This window comes from Frieseomelitta varia, unplaced genomic scaffold, assembly GCF_011392965.1.
Source record: "Frieseomelitta varia isolate USP_RPSP 00005682 unplaced genomic scaffold, Fvar_1.2 scaffold_845, whole genome shotgun sequence".
In the NCBI taxonomy this organism is placed as follows: domain Eukaryota; kingdom Metazoa; phylum Arthropoda; class Insecta; order Hymenoptera; family Apidae; genus Frieseomelitta; species Frieseomelitta varia.
Genome location: NW_025110640.1, coordinates 182,639 through 200,773, shown reverse-complemented (window position 1 = coordinate 200,773; position 18,135 = coordinate 182,639). Strand labels below are relative to the sequence as shown.

The following is an 18,135-nucleotide window of genomic DNA, read 5'->3' as shown; positions in this document are numbered from 1 at the left end:
CGTCCGATATATCGACACTTATGTAATATCTGAGAAAGCCGAATGTCTGATATATCAGACAGTCTCTCTTGTTTTGAGTCTTTATTTGATTTGATTAACTTTGAAAATACAGGAAATACAATAATTTATATGAAAACACGTAAAATTAAACTTAGCCTAGCGATTTAAATCCGTCCACTAGCGAAGGAGGACTTAAATACACTGTCCTTAGAGGGTTAATACAAATCAAGTTGGAATATATTTATATCAGACAATAAACTTCTTTGAGAAAGTTACTATTTAGCAAAAAGAAAAATATTTTACAACACTTGGGAAACCACCGTATCTTTCTAAATATGAAGAGTAATAGTATTGTTCACGATGAGGTATCTAGGCGTCAATATAAATATAATAACATTATATTAAGAATAATGATCGTTAAATGATGATATGTTTCGGAACCAAATAATAATTTCCTATATACTTAATCCTTGTATATTATTTTAAATGTCGACCTGCATACTAATTACATCTCACTGCATAAATTATTACATTAAATTTCGATTTATATTGTCAAATTCTATTTTTTTTTTTTTATCATTGGAGCCACGAAAGAAAATTCTAAAGATTCGCTCGATGCGATAATTTATTATATTTATATATTTGTTTGATCCTCAGTGTGGTTAAGTAACATTTTACTTGTGTCACCTTATATATACAGGATGTAAATAAAATGAGTAGTTACACCAAAGGACGAGAAGAAAAACATTATGAACATAGATTTGAAGCCTACTTTCTTCCCAAGATGTAAGAACTCTTTGTTTACATTAGAACTAGAAAGAGTAATCGCCATTCTTGTTGAAATGATTTATTATAACGTACATATACACTCAACTGGCTAAACTGGTTTACTACCTGCGTTACTATGCTCCGATTCTTCTAATTCTAAGCGTAATAGTCATTTTATAAAATTTTAATATAAACAAAAAGTATTTACTTCAATCTCAATTGAAAAAAAAAATTGGAAGAGTGTTTGAACTTGTGTTTTCTATATCTTTCTCATTTATCAGACTATTGGATATCATTATATTGGACACAAAAACTTTCTATTATATTTTCAGAATTAATCTAATCCCCAAATAATATCGCAGATGACTATAACGTTAAGTTAAAATGAAAAAATTTGAGACATTTAATTTTGTTCTCCAGTCAGAAATGAAGTATGTTGTATTTTACTTTCACTGTGACATTGAAATTAACGATAAAGTTAAGTTAAATTGAAAGAAATTGCGAAAGAAGGTAATTAAAAATCCTGATCTTCAATGTCCAATGGACTAAGAGTTAACGCACAAAATGATATTTCTCACGAACAATGCCAGCAGTACAGCTTGGCGATGATTTTTACAATCGTAGGAGGATACGACATCGTGGTTTGAAATGGTGAAATTGCGAATCGCCGATTGGAAAGGGACATGTTCGGCTTCGATGCACTCGCCAGAGGAGAAAAGTAACGCTCGTCAATCGTAAATCATTTCTATATCGCGACTGCTGCTAGTATCGCATACATGAAAGCGTTATTAGGCTTTCTTCGTTGAGATAAGAACATAATCGGAACTGGATCAGGACTCGAGTGAAATTAATTTTAATTTTAATTAATCGTTTGTTCTCTGTACGATTCTTAGAAGAAGTTATTTTCTGATATCTCAATTATTTTTTGCAATTATTATTATAAGAAATAAATATATGGTGTACTGGAAGAAAGAAAATTGAATATGTAAAAAGATCCTATGGGAATTCAGTAACAGATGATTGTCACTAGTTTAATACAAAATGTTTAATGAAAAAGATTATGAAAGTCGTACACGCGAGTATCGATTATCTTTTGCCCGACTGCCCACTGTACATAAAACATTATATCAGGGCGAAAGTCAATTGGTTCAGACAGACGAACATTGTAATTCACGAGTATTTTCCCTCAAGATCATTTCTTCCCCCGAGTTTCTAAATTCGTTGATATTTTCATAAATAGGATCACATATTTTTCTTCACACGTCCGAGTTCTCTGTAATGTTTAGTTTTGAAGATACTGTGGCGTAGATATTTTTAATTCATACTTAGATAAAAAGTATGTAGTCTCACTTTGTAGAAATGTTGATAAAGTTAAGAATGAGATTGTTCATCTCTTCTGAGAACGAACTCAAAATATAAAAGTATTTTGTAAAGAGCGATTCTACGAATTTCAATAAGAAGTTCTATATATATTTTTTAATTGGCAATGTCGGGACTTTCACAGAGAAAAAAGTGAAATGTTTTACAGTGACGTGAATCACAATAAAATAAAATCGATCTTAAAAATTAAACTTGTAAAGTAAAACATTTTTTCACGACGTTTTTGAGTGCAACACAGCACTTATAGGCATTATACTTGCTTCAAATGAAACTGTTATTTGTTGCTTGATCTTTTTACAAGTTGAGGCGTTTTTATCGCCTTTGGCTCAAAGAGCCAAGGATCACGGGCATGGAACGAATGGATAAAATAGCAAAGTGTTATAAAGGCGACTAGCAAAAAATGACGATTAAGTTACGTAAATCGGCGTTTCGCGATTCAACCTGCGATTTCATTGCAACAGAAAAACAATTGCAGTAAGTCAGCGTTTCTCAAACGGCGATACCAGAAGCGTTTTGCTACGCTCTTATTTACTTCTTATTCGATACCTAGTTTTTATGCTACGATACTTCATGACTGTATATTTATGGCGGAAGATTATGGCTGTTCATTATATAGTTTCACGTCGTTATAGTAGTACGTAGTATAAATTTCCACGTGTGTAAGCTTGATAAATTAAAAACATTTTAAATTGTTCTATATCTTTTTTTTTTAACTGTATACGTTCAAATATATTAATTTACAAACGTACATATACGTTATAACACCCAAATGTCAGACTGATCTTCATTTAATCTTTACTCCTAAGCAAACGGACACCCTAAACACACATTTACTCGCCAATTTATTTCACCGAACCGCGACGAAACCTCTAACTCGTGCCTCCAGTATCAACATTCCTGCCATATCTCCCTGATCGCGAACCCCTAGTATCAAAAGAAACCAGCCTCGAAAAAGAAACGAACGAAAGAAACTCACCGCAAACAAACCTCAAACGTCAATCTCCTCTAGGCTCTCCTCCACGAGACAGAAGAAACAAGAATCTCCCCTTTGAGCGCGAGATCAAAACACACTGCCGGTCAGAGGTCGATACTCGCGATAATCGAAGATCAACGCGCAAGAGATCTTTTAAATGTCATTCAATTGAAGCATGACGGCACGCTGAATATTACGAGAATGATGGAAAAATCCGTCACGTTGGGAGGAAAAACCGCGACACGATGATGATGAACGCGCGTGATCAGAGGAAGCGTCCTCGTTTCGAAGCGGCGCGTGAACGAGACTCCATGGCTCTCGGACCGCGACTCCGTGGATCCTTCGGTCGTGGCGTGGTTCTAGCCTCGGCTCTCTCTCGATACAAACCGCACGACAGAACGAACAAAACTGGCACGAGAGCCGGTGCTACGAGAAAGAGAGACCGCGGAGGCCTCCGCGCCGCACTCGGAGAGGAAAGGTGGCCAATTAGCCGTTACTCGGCGCACATGCCTTAACCAACTATCCGGCGCAGCTGCAGCGCCGCTGCAGCACGCTTCCACCGGAATTGCATTCATAAACGCGCACGATACCAGAATCAGGCGCGTCTCGCCGACGTGCGTCGTCGTCGTCGTCGTCGTCGTTCAGGCCTCGCGCTCTTTCTTTTTTCACTCACTGTCAGTCCTCTGTTTTTCGCTTTTGTTATTTTCCCATGTCGCTGGCCGATGAATATGTTTCACTGAATATGCATGGATCTCTCGCGCGAGTTTTTTCAAGTGCCGCTGCCTTCCGTGCCTCGGATCTGCTCGGTGTGAGTTGTAAAGTGAGTTGTTTACCGGCCGTTGGATTCGTTTGACGTTTTACTCGCCGAATTTTCTTATTTTTTTTTTTTTTTGTTTTTTTATTTTTTTCTTTTTGGTTGAGAGACACAGTGTCATTTTAACTCTAGAGATGGATCTCTCTTTTTTTTTTTTTTTTTTTTTTTTTTTTTTAACGAAGGATGTAAGAATAATAATATATTCAAGTTTGAAAATGTACAAAAGTTTTATGCTTATATTTTATACGTATTATATTTTATGCGTAAGCTATTTTGAAATTTCATTGGGGTTACGAAATATTTATTGAATCTATCAAAAATAATATATTTCCAAACCTCGGCAATATAATCACGATAGTCGAGTTTCACGTCGCTGTTAATAAAATTTGAACACAGATGTCCGAATATTTTCGTGAGCTTATACAAGTTTAACATAATTTTTATAATGGGATATATACACATATAGCCCCACTTGTAATGGAATTTCATGTTTCAATAGATCTGATCTAATCTACAAAAAATTTCAGTCCATTTAGTGAAAAATAACGGGAAGTACAATTTCGATAATTTTTAAAAAAGTTAAAAAATTATTCCAATTATTTCCCAACGTGTAGACGATGATTAGTTTGAAAGAAATTACACCAATATTTTTACTATTTTAATTAAACCTATGTCTCATTATGTCAAATTACTATACTAGAAGACCAAAAAAGATACTCGAGCCACTTTTCACGCTTTAATTTGAAATCTTTGCGATCGTATTTCTCGTAAAGATTCAAATTATTTCGTATGTTCCGTGGTTAAAGCGTAAACGTTTTTGCGATAAGTTTAATGAAGCATATAATTAGAAAACCGCACACGATTATGTTGTAATTTTTTGTAGTTCAAATCAGAAATAAAATGAGCAATTTTGAACTTTTCAAGTAATAATAGCTCGTATTATCTTTACAGAAAATTCTATTTAGAATATTATACGTTTATTGACAGGAAGCAACATTTTTGAGACCAATCATTTGAAATTTATCTAAAATAACGTACAAACTTCTTCATACTATCACGTGTATTAAATAAAAATTAGCAAAATACAACGACGTGATTTAAATCATCGCTTATAACGCAAAAATATTATCGAAGAAATAGAATACAAACTATTCAGTATTTTTAACTAAAGAGGACACAATCTATTTAAAACGAAATCTAGATCTTCTAGTTTCACCTATCAAATATTACAACTCTACTCTTTTATATATTTTCACAAATTTCGTACAGATGCATAAAAATCCGCGAACCAACGCATCAGTGATAACACAGCTATCGGTTGACATTTAACTCAAAAACCTCGAACCAGAACATTGTCGTAAACGGAACTCGGTACGAGTCACGCATCGTTACAAATCTCCCGGATCGTTTCCTTTTTTACGTATTCTCCGTCGCTCTAGTTTTGAAAATTCTCTCTTTCACTCGTTCCAACTGCACCTCCTATCGCTGCGCAATGCAAACTTTACGACTCCTTCAACTTCAACGCGCGAATTCCTTCTCTCCCTGTGTTATGCGTCCAGAAACGGTAAAAATTCTTCGCGGAGGTCAGGAAAATTCCAGCCCGATCGGTATCTCGAATTTCACGTTACAGGAATAAACGTACGGGGCACGGAGCTCAAGCCGAAAGATTCCTCTACCAATTTCTCCGTCTGCTCCTTCTCCACCGCGCGCGGCGACGAGAAAAAGAAACCCGGCAATGAGTTCCACTAAATTACACGGACCGGAGGGAAACACCATCCGACAAGTAAAAGAGAAAACCAAAGAAAGAGAGAGAAAGAGAGACAGTCGAGAGAAACAAAAAGCTGAAACGATTTTATCGAAACGCATCCTGCGCGCGCGGTTTCTTCCGCTTTCGCGACAAGGCGTAAGTACGGTGCGCGCCGCGGAAAGCAGCGTAATAATTGGAGAACGAAGATGTACGGCCGAGCGAGTACCGCTATTCCGGCTGACCGGAATCACTGCTCTGGAACAGCACGGTACTCCTTTACCTCTCTCTTTTTCTCTGTCTATCCCGCGTCAACGTGCTCGCGGTGAACACGTGCGGACTGGCTTGAACACTAGAGATGGGATCGAGCATCTCGCAAGAGCGTCTCTTCTGTTCTATGCTTCAACGAATGAACCGATATTGCATACTTCCAAGAACTCGAGAGAATGTATTTTAATTTTTCAATGTTCAATGTGTTTGGTAACTGATTGCGGACCGTAACGAGCGACCAAAACGGTATACAACATTTTGTCGCTTTTAAACTCGTCGGTGTGGTGGAAATTATTGGGAAGTAATAAATTTGTTATTCGTTGTTGCCTGGGTTATACTTAAATATATTTAAAACCGAGAAATATTGCAATTTTGGGACAAAAGGTTAAGAGGCAAGTTAAACCAGATCTGTCAATTCACTATGAAAATTAGTTTCTACAAATTACTTTGTCTATCTTTAACTTTACTAACTACAGAACACAAGAATACAATTTATATGTGTATACACCTAATGCGAGTGCTGTACTCGCGACACTCTGGAGAGATGCAGTGGAGGGGATAGCGCCAGCGATCAGGAAAGTGGGGGCAAGGGCCGCCAGTTAGCCACCTCTGATTTTAAACTTTGGACTCGACCTTTTATAAATATGTATACATATGTACTTCTAGACATTTGTTTTTGGCTAAATCTAAGCGAAAGTTTCGAATGTCTCGTGAGCATTTCCGGAAATGAAAACAATAATAGACTCTTCCAGGTAGACTCAAGAAAATAATTACATAAAGAAATAATTTTATTACGCGTAAGAAAGAAACAATTCAGTTTTAAATGTAACTGACTTTTATCGTTGAGATCCTCTCTGCGTCCAACGGTAAACTGACAATATTAACTGTCTTTCGGTTGAGGGAATCCCCGAATGCTACAAATGGACAATTTCGCGTGACAAGTCGACTTGATGAGACATACTCGCGTTTTTTGAATGTTGCATCGAACTCACGAAGATAATTTATTGTTCGATGTATCAAATTTGACTCGTTGACACTTGATCCCATCTCTACTTAACACCTGTTCCAGCATCTGAGCGCTTTTCCTTCACGCACGTGGTCATCAATCCCCGAGACGTGATCCCAACCTTGACTTATTGATCTAATCTCGCGATCCGAAACACGTTTTACGTTTCAAGACGATTTCAACAATTAACAACGGGGAACTCGAAAAACACTTTAAGGTATGAAACTTCCATTTTACGAATCGCGTTAAGTCGAAGATTGATACGAATAGAATGGTAATTTATGACAGTAGTGTAATTTGCAGATATTATACGTGTTTCTGATGTCATGTTTATTACCAATAGATGACTCCATTTTACGGTGAATTATGAATTATGAAGAGATTTATAATTGCAAATATGGAATGATATCTTGTATTTTGTAATATGATTATAGGAAGCAGGTATTGACCGACTGTTTAGAAGTTTGTTCCAACAAAAAACAAATTTTTTGGAGCCATGTGTTACGAATTGTTATTCGTAAATTATGGTCTTTTAGACCACTCCAAATTTTCATTCATCTCTATTTCTCTTCTCGCATTGTTTCATATTTTTACTTATATATTTGCTATTCTTCAATTTTCCTTGGAATTCTTCATTATTTAATATATAAGACAAAAACAATTGAATTCATTCCACGTACGTGATAACTGTATAAATATCAATATCCATAGTATTTGAGTTCGACTTGCCATAATTAATATAAATATATATATAATATATAAACAATTATATAATATATAAATAATTAATATAAACATTTATAATAAATCATTAAACCACACTTACAACGTAATTCAACACAAATATAATTCGAAAGCGCAGACTTCTTTCCAAGATGGAACACACGAAACCACCTATTTCCGTACACTCGTTCTTCATTATCATCTCATTAAGAGTCCGATCGTTTCGACGTTTAAAAGATACTCACTAACCAGGCTACGAAGAACAGACGAACGTTTTCCCATTCCGTACGCGCGCTTTTCTTTATCTGCGTGATTTATCGGCAGATTTAATTTACTACAGGCACGTGACTATTATTCACCATTGCACACGGTCGCGTAACAAGCGGTACTCTGCGGGCATGAAGAACACCGAGACGCAAAATGGCCTGTTACGAGGAGGACAATGGAAGCCTTACGTGGTACCATGAAGAAGAGGAAGGGTCGCGGCGAAGAAATTTTGGCTACGCTTCGTACGCGATTACCTGAATTCTTTCGAGTGACTTTGCGTCAATAATTCCTCCGTTATGATTCAGGCATCTGATAAATTCACCCCACCACTGCACACCGTGAATATCCACTCGCAACGCTTATGGGAATATTTGCACGGGTGGAGAAACATTTTTACGAGGATTTTTATTTAGGCGTTTATATTTACAATTCGATAAATTTATAATCTTTGGCGACGATAATCAAAAGATATAGACTTTATACTTGAGAAATTTTTTCCAATGTTGAAGAATTGAAGATAATGTTTCATCTGATGAAGAAAAATGAAGTGGATATTTTACACATTCTGGGAAAAATTTACGAAAATTATAGTGTGGAAAAATATATAAAATATCCAAAAAGTATGGTAAGATATATAACAGTTATGTTTGTGAATAAATACAGAATTTATTTATTATTATTAATGATATCAGCAATCTAATTGTTATAGTCCAATACTGAAGATGTAAAATAAAAAATAAAAGTTAAGACTCAATTCTTTATGCGACTTTAAAATTTTCATTGAAAGTGAAAACTGTACAGTACTTTCGATAAATTTCGAGAAGGATTTATATTTTTAACACGATGAATATAATTATTTAAATTCACTATATATTCACATGCATAAAATTGACAAGTCGAATGCTAAATAACGAGTAAGAAACATCTCAATGTGTGCAACATCTATTTATAAACACGTTTGCCAAACCTTTACCCATCAGAGCAATTTAAATAAATAAAATATGCAGCACGCACGATGCTTAACATTTAACCCGAGTAACATTTAATTCAAATGACACGCAACACACTGAAGAAATCAAGTGACATCGAGCGATTCAATCGAACAAATGCCTGAAAAAAAATAAAATTTATCTAAATGAGCTCAACTTCAAAAAGAAACAGGAGTTTCACCGGGCTTCGAAAAAAAGACTTTGAGAATGTCGAAGGCCTTGCTCAACAGGATCTACACGTGCTCATTTCAATATCATTTTCAACCTTCGATTATGTCTCGACAGTATTCCCTGTCGCGTGCATCATGAATTTCTCTCATCCAATCGTTTAACGTAATCTACGATAAAAGTTTATCGCGTTTATACTTTATATAGAGAAGTAGGTTACTGATAAAATGATTTACTGACTCAAATATGAGAAGAGAACATTAATTTGTTTTTTTTTTTTTTATAGTAGAAAAGAAATGATAATACGACGGTTGAATATATCATTCGTAATCTTATCACAGTGAGACAAACAGTTCACGTATACTTATACTGATTATATCAACAGAAGATAAAATAAAATGCTTCTATTGAGTATTGTTGTAATTAACCTCTACGAAATTAATTGTACAATACTATTTATCCTAAGGTAATTTTTCATGATCAATGAGATTTATTAGAACTAAATAAACGATATTAAATATCATAATTAATTTACATTTTTTCAAATTCCGAGTAATTGTTACAAGAAAAAATCGTATCGAAATATACTGGAAAATTTTAAACAGACTATGGGGGACAACACAAAAATAGAAATATAGAACCTCTATGTAAACACCAATCTAAAATTATATTATATAACATTTACAATCAATCTACTGAAATATATACATACATAATTGTTAAAAGAAAGATTTCAAAATGATTAAGATCACTGGCAATGAATTTCAAAGATAGGATCTTTATCTCATCCCATCCTAAAATTATAAACACTTACTGTCAGAGTCACTCAGTATTCTGTTACATACTCTATACGTACTGAAAGTATATTGTTTCAACGGTAATTGTTGAAACAACATACAGACCAAGAATTTAGTTAGATGGAGCACCTCTATGCCAAGACGAAAGACGCAACATTGTTCTTGAAGGCTAATGAAGTAACGCGTTAGAAGAGATAAGATCGTGAACTAACAATGTTGCAATTAAACGAAGAGCATATAATCAGTTCGAACGTGAAACGAACGTCGGCTGCACGCCAACCGGACATGGGAGTGCGTGTTCAGAGAGATTTGCATGAACGCGAACGACACACGTGACCGTCGCGCGTCGCGTCGCTAACAGAAATGAAATATCGTACTAGAGAAGAGATCATGCTCCTGCAATATGTTCCATGACCACCACAATATCGTACCCGATCGATAACCCGACTGACACTCGGTGAATTCAGAATCAGTCGGAGTTGCGTACTCGATTCAGAAACGAAAGGACGACGCCGGATATGTGTACATGGTTTTCTGCGCCCCGCAGAGACCACATTAATATTAAATGGAAAGCAATTGGAAATCATTCACGTGCACTGTAGGACTGATTGGATTGGGTGGAATTTGCAGTTGAAAGTTTCTGCAAACGATTTGAATCACGTTTGAATTTTCAGTTAAAATGAATGGTGGATGTTGAATATTATTCATTTTTGAAGGAAGGAATCATTTGTTTTTGAGTGATATAATATATGTTGAGTAACTGATATAAATAAATAAATTTTACTAAATTGGATATTTTTTTTCTATACAGGATTTTGTTATATATATTGTATAAATATATAACATTATTATTTTATCATTTTATCTATTATTTTGTCTTGAAGTTGAATTTTATGTCTTACTGTATTTCGAAAAATTCAGTATTCAGATAAAATTTCGTGTAAATAGAGATTCCACCAAACTTTATAAAATATAATTTTATTTTGCACATCGTGTCTGAAATAGAAGACAAAATTATAGTATATAAAAATAACTCCAAAATTACCCACATTTAATTTTATCCACCAATTAAATAAGATAAACCCATTTCGTCCAACTCATTTGAGTTTCAACTCTATAAAATTTCGTGTAAATAGAGATTCCACCAAACTTTATAAAATATAATTTCATTTTGCACATTGTGTCTGAAATAGGAGACAAAATTACAAAAATAACTCCAAAATTACCCACGTTTAATTTTACCCACCAATTAAATAAGATAAATCCATTTCGTCCAACTCATTTGAGTTTCAACTCTATAAAATTTCGTGTAAATAGAGATTCCACCAAACTTTATAATATAATATAATTATAAATATAATTTCATTTTGCACATTGTGTCTGAAATAGGAGACAAAATTATAAAAATAACTCCAAAATTATCCACGTTTAATTTTACCCACCAATTAAATAAGATAAATCATTTTGTCCAACTCATTTGAGTTTCAACCTAGCCATAAATAACAAACAATTAGCATAAACACAATTTAGATAAAAACAATCAGCACTTCGAATGATAGCACAATAGTGATAAATAAGCTCTTTGTTTCATATTCACACGACAAAATCGCGTGATTACGAATTAGACGGTCGAGTTAGGAACAGCTGAGGGTTGATAACGCGATTGTTACGTAACTCCATTCGGAAGAACGTGACGTGGAATATCGTCGAACATTCAAGGTCTGATACGTTCGCCATAGACAGAGTGTAATGTGCACTACAATGTTACTCATTGCTAATCAGAACACGAGCGAAAACGTATGGTAACTGTTCGCCACTTTGATCTCCATGCGAGTGTCCGTTTTCGTGAAAAAGATAGTAAACGATCTATCGAGGAGTTTCGTTCATATCGATTCGATTCAGAAAATTGTGATATCATCTTGAGATATACCATGCACTACGCCAAACATTCATTCGGAACAATTTCATGAGAAAGTTTAAAATAAAAGTGTGAAATATAAATAGAGCAGAAAATTTGATAATCCTTTGTTTCTTTGATATCACATCGATGATTCTTTTATTTAATATTTTATAATTGCTTTTAAACGGATTTGAAATGATATGTGTTCTTTTCCGTTTTCTTGTTTTCGTGGCTGATTTCTATTAAATGAATATAAATAGTATTTATTAAATATTGCTGTTTATTCGAGATAAATATTTTTTTCAATGATTCCTTCTTTTGTCACTGTTATAAGTGTTTTCTATCTATATGTGGAATGCATTCATTTGGCCTTGTACTTCCGCAAATTATATTCGAAACGTCATAAATTGTTTACACGTAATAATTCTGCCTCTGCTATTGCTTCTTTATAAATGTCAGATATACCTATAAAGCAACAGGAAAATGATGCCGCGGAGAGTAATTTAAAACGTCCATTACCGTCAGGTCATGGCCTATATTCCCGAGGGGATCTCGTAGGTAATATTTCCTCTAGGTTTTTATCGTAAGACGCAATCAAGTGGTTAAACACAGAAATGTTAATACATAAAACGGTAATTGAACAGATGGTGACCTCGTATCACGACAAGATTTCTAAAATCTTGAAAGAGACAAGATATTCCACTAATGTGTTTCAAAACTCAATATAACTCAAAACTTACACAAATGTTGACGCAGAATATTAACCTATCATGAACCAAAGCGCAAACGAATTTCTAACAGAAATTAGATACGTACTTGCTCAAAATGACAAAGATTTTTTCATAGAAACTTTTTAAAAATTTAGCATCTTTAGACTTCTATAGTACTTTCAAAAATTTTTAATAAACATGACATTAAAGCCACGGAAACGCTGTCTTTTCACAGAAATTTTCAAAATTTTTCGTCTTTAAATTTTAATAACAATAATTAATAATTATTCCTACGGTATTTCTGAAAATTTTCGTATCTTTCTCGATGACGAAGAGATTTCCAATTTTTCATGGAAATTTTTAAAATTTTCTTTTCTTTAGATTCTCATAGATTTTTCTTCTATTTTTCTTCTACCGGGTGCGTTCCTGGTAATTGTGGCTACCGAGACGATGGAGATAAATCACGCTCGATGCAACACGACGCAATTATTCGCGACAACTCGGCACAACCGTGGATTGGGTCCGCGTGGATCGTACTCGGCGCTCCTCGAGGATGCACGGTGCTATCAAGATCACCGGCTCAACTTCCGGTGTCCCGATCATTACGCGCATAGGTACTGCAATTCGATCCACGAGGTCGTAACCGTACTGGAATATCACTGATCATAGCAAAGAAGAAAAAAGAATAAAGAAAAAAAAAATGACCGAAAAGGTATCGGAGAAGTATCGCAAGTCAACAAGCGAGTACCAAACGTTCTTACGTAACCAGTCGTTGTGTTACGTTCGCGACTTTGAACCGTAATCGAGGTGACATAAATTAGAAAGACGATTGATTTACGATTCAATGTCAAACAAGAATGGAGGAAATTTGATCGATGGTTTTCAAATTCTTTTTTTTTTCCTTTACGCAGTCGTTTCGTAAAATGTTGATGATTTAATAAAATGAATTATGTAATTGTGCATTGATTTTCATGGGGTTGTTCTGTGATATATGGAGACACAGAGAGAGACACTACTACACTGCGAAATTTTATACAAACTTACATTTTTTAAAAATATAACTTAAATAATAAAACCACCCTAGAAAATCTATTTTATATTTTTCAATTTTTTACAAATGCATAAAAATGCCCAATGTTCTAATTGTTATATAGGTATTTTAATATTTCTCTTTAAGATTCGCAAAACCCTAGTGTTTAATCCATAGAAACTGATTAATCAAATTTTCTGGACACGATTCCTCCGGGCGAAGTTAATGAAAATCGTCAGGCTGAACATTCTTGGAAGACACGGTTAAAAAGTGTCAACTTCGCGTGTTTATCGTAAGAAATTCCGTGAGTTTCAACGACTGGGAGAATTTATCGCATATAAGTGCAAAAAGAACGACGCGCGTGGATGCCACGGGTCGATCGATCCGACGAGAATTTGCTTCTTAATTACATGTTTGCCAAAGTGATTAATTTAAGATGCTCCCCTGTCGGTTGATCGCATCAACATTTAAACCGTTCCAAGAATAATCAATTTCTTTTATGAAACTCTGTGTACGCGTTTAAGCGTCATTATAGTCTGCTAATTGGGATTAAATTAATTCGACAACTTTCTGAATGAATCTTGTAAAATTCGCTGTATACGTGTATACTAATTGCACGTGATATCTGACAATACGACTGGATTTGCGTTGCTTTTTAAAGTAAATTATTAAACTATACAAACTTTCAAGATTTTTACGAGATTGTCAGGTTTAACACCTAGTGACGAATAAAAAATTTATAGATGAATGAAAGTACATACAAGGAACTGTTTAATAAAGAATAAAAACTTTAATATATATATATGCAATATTTTATGCAAAGTCATTAGCTGCAAAATTCCTCTGAAAAATCATAAATTTGTCCTTTTGACTACTTTGATAGTTTCAAAATTCATATTAAGCAACTCTGCTGCGAGCTTTAAATTATTGCCCGAATTTCACTGCCTTTAAAAGTAATTCCGCTTTTAATAATAATAAAAAAAAAAAAATAAATACTTTAACAAAGTGTCCACTAGCAAACAAAAATCACGCATTCTACATCAACGACGATCAATTAATTGTTTTCACAAACTTACGGAATATTTGAAATATCAAAGAAAATTAGAGAGATTAATTTCGTTCATCTTTACCCTTCGTGCTCATTGCGTAACGCCAATGGAGCAACAATGTATCTTCCATACATTCTATTTATATCCTCCACTGCAGAAAAGTTTCGTAACGCAGAGAAGTTTCCTGGGAACAGGACGGAAAGAACTTTCGCGATTGCCGCTTTTACGTTACGAAATTTCTATATAATGTCCTCAAAGGCCCGCTGTCTCGTTCAGAAAACTGTGCGTTCTCTCCACGCGGCCCCGAAACCGCTTTCGTCTTTCCTCGATTCTTCATTGAAATTTCTCCTTTATTCGCGAGCCACCGTGCAAATAGGCTACTGACGCAACCAGGAACGCGCCACTGGCACCGCATAATGACCGATAATTAGTCAGTCGGTTGCGTAACCCGCCATTGTCAGATAATACCTGCTGACGAGCTGTCAGAGGAGGATTACGTTCCGCGAACTGGCTACGCCGAAGACAATTTCGATACTTCGACAATCTGTACCTTTCTTAACCTCTTGCGCTGGAATGACGTGCCACGTACGTCGAGAATTTTTTGTCCCAAAAATTGCAATATTTTCTCAGTTTTAAGTATATTTAAGTAAAACAAATAACAAATTTATTTTTCGATAATTTCTATCGAGTGATATCATACCGACGAGTTCAAAAAGAAAGCGACGAATTATCGTATACGGTTTGGTCGCTCGTTATGGTCCGCAATCAGTTTGCCAGCGCTTTTGCGCTGGAATGACGTGCCACGCACGTCGAGAATTTTTTATCCCAAAAATTGCAATATTTTCTCAGTTTTAAGTATATTTAAGTATAACCCATGCAAAATAGTAAATAATAAATTTATTACTTCTTGATAATTTCTATCGAGTGATATCATACCGACGAGTTCAAAAAGAAAGCGACGAATTATCGTATACGGTTTGGTCACTCGTTATGGTCCGCAATCAGTTTTCCAGCGCAAGCGGTTAATGAAATATGAACGTGAATTGAAAGGGATTGACAATTTTTTTTGCTGAACGTGACACGATCGATTTTTATCTATGCACTATTTCAATCCTCGAGCTGATAATCACGCAATGAAAAATTAATGGCTCAAAGTCAGTTTGACTTTTTATCTAACCTTTTGTCTCGCGAAGCATATCGAAAATTGTAAGTTTGTAGAATTACTTTGAATGTCAATTCTTGAAGTTGAAGACAAAATCGTCTCAATACTTCGTGATGTAACAAATGACAGTAATTAGTTAGATTCTTATCCGAGAAGATTGAAAAGAAAATTGTGAGAGGAAAAGTTAAATTTCCTCTGGAGGTTTCTAAAGAATTAAAATTTCAAAATTTGAGGGAGGTTCAGAATATTTTCTATCCCACTAAAGTTGTTTTCTCACATTTATTAATTACTCCAAGAACATTTATTTGCTTCGTTTCAAGATTTCTCGAATTCTAAACCAACGACAATCCTTAAAAAATATTGCAACAAAACAACAATCATTCTAAGAGATCTGTAACATTTTGTACAAAACGACTTCATAACTCTCGATAAAACTTCGTATTTTTTTTTTTTTTTTCCCCGGAGCAACGCTTAGTAAAAATAGATAGTCACCTGCGAAGTAACAACATGAATTATACAACAGACAAGATTAGAATTCGAAACACAAGTTCCAAGAAGTCGCACGATTGACGAACCAACTTTTTTTCCCCCCTATTAAATGAAAAATCATCCGCCGCGTGTTTATTTACGAGTTAGGCAAACGATCGAACTTCTACGGCTTTCCTGGTTGGATTGCGTGCGAACAGTACAAAAGTTTTCGCGGCCTTGCGTTCGCGCAGGTGATAACCGTGAAAAACAAATACGTTCTCGATCGATTATACCGAATTTCGCAGCTCGTTTATCAACTGTTTGCGAAAGATAAATTGTAACACGCACGTGCGCCTTTGTTTTTCGCATACCTCGATACGAATATCGCGAACCATAGTAGAGTTTTCCTTGAACGAAAGTTTTTCTTCGAAAGATTCCTCTGAAATCACGTGTAGTTAGATTTAATCAGAGGAAAATTTCCGATTCTGAAAATCGTTTGTATTTTTCTTTCTGGGTAAGTTCGAGGTTATTGAAGGTTGATTTAATTTTTCAGCAACTGTACTATCTATAAATAAATATTATCTACAGAGATTATTATTCTATCTTTTATTTTACCTTCGTGAATTTTTATGCAAAGTCATAATTTTGAAAAATAAAAAAAATAGAGCTTCGATGGAATAATTTTGTAATAAAAAAAAAAAAAAAAAAAAAAAAATAGAGCTTTGATGGAAAATTGTTTTACACACTAAATATTATAAAAAGACTTATATCTTGGATATTTCATACATTGATATTATGCGCATCATGTGCAATTTCACACTTGAAAATGTCTTATAAATGCATAAAAATCCACAGTCTATTAATGAATATTGTAAACGAAATCATTGATATTATTAATCATATATAATTGTTATTTCATGACAACCGTATTGTTTATTTACGCAATTTAAAATTGTATTAAAAAACTCGAAATTTTATGGCACCGAAGTAATTCAAAGTTCCAAGAAAAATTCGTAATCTAATAAAAATCTAATAGAATACGATTTCTTGAAATTTAAATCAGTATATGATGGTATTAATTTCACATTTCGCATCCACATAAAACTGAACATATATATATATATATATATATATATATATTTTACACCTGATATCCGGAAATTTGAAAAGATGAAGGAACAATTTCGAATTCTTCGAATATCAAACGATTTAAAGCTAAATTCATGCAACAAAATACCGACCCTCTTACGAGAGAAGTAAAGCAAAAACGAAGGAAAATCTGACGAAAATTGGCGGGATGTCCGAAGCCTCGTAAATTGACCACGTTGAACGGCTCGACGATTGTTTGCATAATAAGCTCATATTGAAGTGTGAAACGTGCATACGTTTAAAGCGGCGGATTCACACGGCGAGGCAGAAACGCGTGACGAAACCGTCGCACTTTACGCTTTGAGACGGCGTTTTTAGGTCAAGTGAAACAGTTAAATGGTCGGTGGCTCGTTTTTGACCTGAACGAATGCAACGAGTCCCTGTCTCTCTCGCGTTGAAAAACCAGGCTAACGAAACAGAACACCCGCGACTTTCTATATTCCATACTCTAGGCTCTACGAATCGATCGGATTTCGAATTGACGCACGAATCGAGGAAAAACGCATCGTACAGGCTTTTCACGATCTCTCGACCGAATCCAGAGCGAATTAGAAACAGCACGATAACGAACATTTGTTCCAACGTTGATAATTAACCTTGCAGCTGTTCAAAATTGTACAGGGTTGAGCCAAACGTTTCTTCTCACCTTTTTTTTTTTTTTTTAATAAAACATCAAAATATAAGAAAAAACTAATTTTGTTAATTTAAATTTATATTTATTTGGGTAGAAATGATTTTTCGTTCACTCTAATTACTTGTGCGAGCACT

At 34.6% G+C, this 18,135-nt stretch overlaps 1 protein-coding gene and 1 long non-coding RNA gene across 9 annotated transcripts in view; one reads left to right on the top strand and one right to left on the bottom strand.

Moving 5' to 3' along the window:
* LOC122536525 (repressed by EFG1 protein 1-like) overlaps nt 1-18,135 on the bottom strand; it is a 74,542-nt gene that overhangs the window by 19,720 nt on the left and 36,687 nt on the right. Inside the window, exon 1 of one of the 8 annotated variants that reach the window (XM_043668956.1) lies at nt 7,782-8,043. The exons of 6 other annotated variants lie outside the window; for them this stretch is intronic. The gene's annotated coding sequence lies outside the window, so the exon portion shown is untranslated. Of the gene's footprint in view, nt 1-3,124; nt 3,733-7,781; nt 8,044-18,135 lie in introns of those variants that run through there. One more of the 8 variants, XM_043668955.1, reaches the window with a different exon arrangement.
* LOC122536527 lies at nt 6,800-13,199 on the top strand. Its single transcript, XR_006308411.1, has 2 exons — nt 6,800-7,172; nt 12,891-13,199. It is a non-coding gene; the product is annotated as an uncharacterized LOC122536527 (long non-coding RNA).